The 5,371-nt window shown below is 37.1% G+C and overlaps 1 long non-coding RNA gene across 1 annotated transcript in view; it reads left to right on the top strand.

The window, feature by feature from the left end:
- The first annotated feature begins 1,008 nt into the window (after positions 1–1,008).
- The window catches only part of LOC102376956, a 10,234-nt gene continuing 5,871 nt past the window's right edge, over positions 1,009–5,371 (top strand). Inside the window, exon 1 of the long non-coding RNA XR_324394.3 lies at positions 1,009–1,123. This is a non-coding gene — a long non-coding RNA (uncharacterized LOC102376956). The remainder of the gene's footprint in view (positions 1,124–5,371) is intronic.

Below are 5,371 nucleotides of genomic sequence, written 5' to 3'. Positions count from 1 at the left end.
CCCTGTTAAGAGCTCTCAGTGTTTTTGCTGAACTTCTGGCTATTTGAAAGCTGTAGCAATTATAGTTTCTGCATCCTGTTTTGCATAATCTAGTAAATCTTACAGTTTTGTCATTCTATTGTTTTTAACATCTGGGATCTGTTACATATTACATTTTACCATTAGATTTCCTCCCTTACAAAGTTTAGTTAAATAATATTTTAATGTATAAAGTGAAGCCCCAACCCAATTCAACCAGAAGAACTGAGGATTACGTAGTGGTGTTATTTGTGTTTGGTAACACACAGAGCAGTAACTTTCCCAGGAGAAACTGAATATTTGTATGTGGCTGGAAACCCAATCAAGCCATTGTATGAGGCTCTGTATGTACCCAGAACAAAAATATAGACTATATTGTGAACAGCTGACAATTTAAAGATATTGTATGAATGCCTATGGTTAATGAGAAACACTTTCATAACTGGTTGTGACCTAATTCTGACTGTCACAAAATGGTGCTATTTGAAAATAGGTAGAAAGTAAATGTTCTACTCAACCCTACTTCCTACTGCATGGTAAACAAGTGTGTTCCCAGAATTTGCCATGTACAAGCTGGTGTTTCATCTCTGTGTTTATCTACAAAAGTAATACCAGGTACACTTGTTCTCTTGATGGCAGATGGTTAGTTATCATGTGCTTCTTCATTCTAATTACTTGCTCACCACAAATTTTGTTGCCTCCAGAGTCTCAATCTTTCTCTTTTTTTTAATATTAATTTTAAATACTATGGCCATATATACAAATTCCATAATATTGTTCTGAACAGCAACACATTTCACTAAATTTTCCTGGCACAGAAAGGGCTGTTCTTATCTTCTTTTTCTTTTTTAACTTCTTGTTGCATGTCTTATTCTTCTGGACCATTAAACAGAAATCTTCTGGAATGAAATTTCTCTATATGTGCTATTGTTTAAATTTAAGCATGTTTTCTTTCAGACTGGTTGGAATTCATTGCAAGGCAGACTTGCATCTGCATGACTCAAGGCCTGTGTGAACAGCTAGAAGAGAGTTTTGTGAGGCTGTCTTATACCAGGGATTTACTTTTTCCACATCAAGACAGAACAACTGAGCTTTTGAGGTTGAGGTGAGATCCTTCTTCTTTTCCTGGTCAAAGACTGCAGTGTGCTTTTTCCCAAGCATAGGGCAAGTACATTAAGGTAAACCCCAGACTCCATGTTGACTTCCTTTACATGCACATTGAGTCTCTTACTCCAATGTTGAGGGCTTAAACCAAGATCCCAAATTTTAACTAAATGAAATGGCTTCAGCTGGGCCTATGCCTGTGGATAAATGGGGGTTTAAGATGTTAAATCTGCTGGGGCAGACACTGTCTGTCTTGTTCCTTGCTCAAATGGGGCCCAGCATAATAAACTCCTGCCCCTCAATTTAGGCTATGTGATAACACAAGTAAATAAGAAAAATGAATGTAAGATGTTTTGGGCATTTTAATCATTAAAGACAGTATAAACTGCTTTATGTTATAATAATTAAATCAAATGCCAGGCACAAATGTCTTTTAAAAAAATAAAGCTGAGATGATTGATTTTTTGATGTATTTCCCAAACAAAGATTGTACATTGTGGTGGGAGATTTATGAATACATTACACCAAATCCCCCTTTTTGCAAAAGGAAGTAATGGTGACAGCAGGTCATAGCAAAGTAATATCCAAGTTATAAACAACATAAGTTCAAGAAGCAATATGTTGGATATGAGTATTGATTATCCAATATACTTAGCTTAAAACAAGGCAAGAGACATTTTTTATTTCTAAATATCAAATGTTTAAATCAACCGCTGTGGATCTCATGTGATTACTTTGACGTTTTCTTAAATGACAGTCAGGGTTGCTGTCTAGAATACAGAGGAATTACCATTCTTCTAGGGTCAGAACAAAGAGATTATAAATATCTGAACTAAAGGCAGACTGTGATCATGGTGGCAGTGTTGATTGTCTCCATTGTCCTAAAATATACATATTTTGGGGTTTTTTAGAGGCAGGAAGAAAGGAATCCCTTAGTTAGAGGACTAACAAAAGGAAACACTGAAAAATACATCCTGCTTTAGTGTGTCAAGCTGCCAGAGAAGGCTTGCCACCTCAAGATTTTTTTTTTTTACAGACAATCAGCATTTTTTTTTACTGACAGCTGAACTTTTTCCCTGACATATGTTTTATATAATATAAATGTAACCCTTCTACCAGACTCTGGACAACAGTAGCAAGGGCTGGGTTCAAATTTAGAGGTTTAAAGCCACTAGAAAATGTTGGTTGTGAGTAAACATTTTAAGATTAGCAAAAAAATCTTGAGTTAGCAATGTTTTTTTACTTCAGCAATGGTTCTATACCCAGCTGACCCTACCCCACAGGTCCCCTACCTACCCTGATGCTTACCTTGGGTCCCACACCCTGACACCCCTGATCGCAGTGTTCTGCTCCCCTCATCCTGGCATAAACACCTGCCCAGCACCTCTTCTCACCTGCTGGCCACACCACCTTCTTCCTTGTACCTTTGAGGTGTTAGAAACAAGGAATGGCCCAACGGATACATGATCACAACATGGCTGGAGAGAAGGGAGGGGACTCCTGCTCAGGCATCAGGTGGTGCTACTCTGCTCCATCTGTCCAGCAAGCTTATTTTTTCTTAGTTGTTTAAAAATGGCTCCATTCTTTAATGGACTTCATGGACAAGCATTTGTTTCCCTATTTTTTACAGACTGCCCATACATTTACAGATAGTTAACAACCCTATGCTTGAGATTTAGCTCACTTCTGTGCTCATGTGGTCATTAGTTTGCCTTAAAAGAATTCATACATATAGAGCACGGTGCACAGTATTTACTTTAACTAACCTTCACCAGCCGTTTGAAAATGTCTTATGTGAGAGAATTGAGAGAGACGGTAATTCCACTGTTGTCATTCAAGGCTAAATTATAACCAGGGTCCCAGGATTACCTGAATGCTTTATGATCTCTGAACCACACTGAGCTCTACGTTAGCAGAAGCTACCAAAGGCCCTGGTGCAACATCCCCAGCAGCTCCATGTGCTAGGCGGTCATTAAACTATAAATACCTATCACTCTAGAACTCATCATTCTTGATGATCCACGTTTTTGGGGGGGCAGGCAAAATGCCAGCTCTGAAATGCAACCTGTTCATGAAGAAGAGTGCTTTTGAGAAATCTCCTGAGTAGATTTACTTCAGAGAAAAATGTTTTTGAGATTATCAACATATCCTCTTTTCATGTTTACAAAAGTTGCACATTTATGAAGTTGAAACAACTTTTTATTTAGAAACTTTAATTTAAAAAGGCAAACAGAGAAAAGCCAGATAAACATTTAATAGTTATTTGAATGAAAAAAAATCAGTTGGGCCCCTGCCCACCCCCTACATGTTTTTAAGTTCATCAGTTTGTGCATAGTTTCAAGGTACTGATTAAGTACTGAGAGATATATAGGAGAAGTAGAGTTGGACACAGAGGTGTCCAATAAGCCTTCTTGTGTATGGAAAGTTATGTTGGTTGATAATGGGACAGAGGACTGGGCCTTAGTTTGGCAGAGAAAAAAAAGGTGAAATAAGAGGTATTGTAGTTCCTTGTAGTATGTTACAGTATTGTAGTATGTAGTATTGTAGTATGTTACATCTCATATCAATGGTAGTTGATGCCATTGCTATTTTAGGTCCCAATTCTGCCCTGAGATTCACACAAGTGAATTCCTCATCATTTGAAACAATTAAGTCCTCTGATTACATCGTTATAACAATAAGAGAACAGTGTCAATTATTCTGTTCTTCTGTGGATCCCTGATATGATTTCTAATAATTAGAATTGCCATTAATTTGACTGTGATGTCAGAAAGATTGCTACAGAATAAAATCAAATGATTTGAAAAAAACTATTATGGACAGTTAGTTTCAAAGAAGAGTATACAGAATAAGAAGAAAGTATTTGAAAAGAATGGAGTTGCTACATCATGCTATGTTCATAATAAATCCTAAATGAGTTCAGTGAAACTATTTGTGTTAATAAAGTCTGGGTCATACTGAGTACATGGAACAAATTTAACCTCCATTTACTTTGGTGGCTCTAACCATCAGTGTTTGCCTTGCTCAGAGTGTACCTGCATGTATGTGAAGGTCAGGTGGGAGCAGTAAAAATGTGAAATGTTAGCTTTTGATGTAATTTGGAACTAGGATGAATTTCCCGAGGGATGAAAATTCTGAATTGTACTGTGTTTGTGTTCTTTATTATGCATTTGTTTGTAGTATAATAGCACCTGCAAGATAGTGACAGCATGTAGGTAGGCACAGAACGATCCAACTTTGGCCCACCAGAGCTCACAGCCCAAAATGGGTGGGTGAAGAAGAAGAACTGATAGGTGAAGGGCTTGCCCAAAGTAAGTGTGAGAGCCAGGAATAGAACTCACAGCTCAGGTTTTCAGCTGCTGGATTATATTGCCCATTTTATTCCTTCTTTATCTTCTAATATAAGACCTGTGTTTAAAATGTCCTCAATTATATGGATTTATCAAAAAATAAATAAATAAATAAATAAATAAAACACAAAACAAACAAAGAAAACCCTTCAAACTCTCCAGTACAGTAATCTGTATGGGAAATATTATTAGCCCCAGGGTTATCCTGTCAAATAGTGATTTGCTGAAACTCAATGTATGAACGTATTTTGTCATCTGTAATCTATGAGGCAGATGTGAATCTGGCCCTCAAAGTAGTCTGCTGCTTGTGAAATATCTTTGGAAAACTCCTTAGCTTTGTGTGTCAATCTATTTGGTGTGAAAACGATGAGATTTTATTTCATGTCAACCATATTTCATGCCTTTGATTAGGAGAGTACATAGTACTTAGGCTAATGAAGTGCTCCTGCTTCTTTTTTATGCTTTTTTCAAGGGTTATTTGCTCCAGAAACTATTTAGATATCAATACAAGATCTGGTTTTCTGTCTTATCACCCTTCCCTATGACATTAATATGGTCCTTCCTTTCCTTCCTTGTTCGTGTCCTTGTGACAAGCTGGTCATGTATACATGTGCAATTAATGCACACACATAAACTCTGAAGCTTATTAATGCACCCTTATGCACCCTCCCTCCCCCGTCTCCTGGACCACATCTATAAATGCCCATAGTTTTGGAAGAGACAGTCAAAGAGGGATACTTCATTAGGATTCTGATTCACAAATTTTAAAACCAAAACAGGATCATTATAATCTGACCACCTGCTTAACACAGACCACTTGGCCCTGAGTATTTCTGAACTTCCTAACTAACATCAGTGAATGAGACATTGAAAAGAAAGATATTATGTTATAATTTCTC

Source organism: Alligator sinensis, unplaced genomic scaffold, assembly GCF_000455745.1.
Source record: "Alligator sinensis unplaced genomic scaffold, ASM45574v1 scaffold571_1, whole genome shotgun sequence".
NCBI lineage: Eukaryota > Metazoa > Chordata > Crocodylia > Alligatoridae > Alligator > Alligator sinensis.
This window is presented reverse-complemented; position numbering and strand designations above follow the sequence as displayed.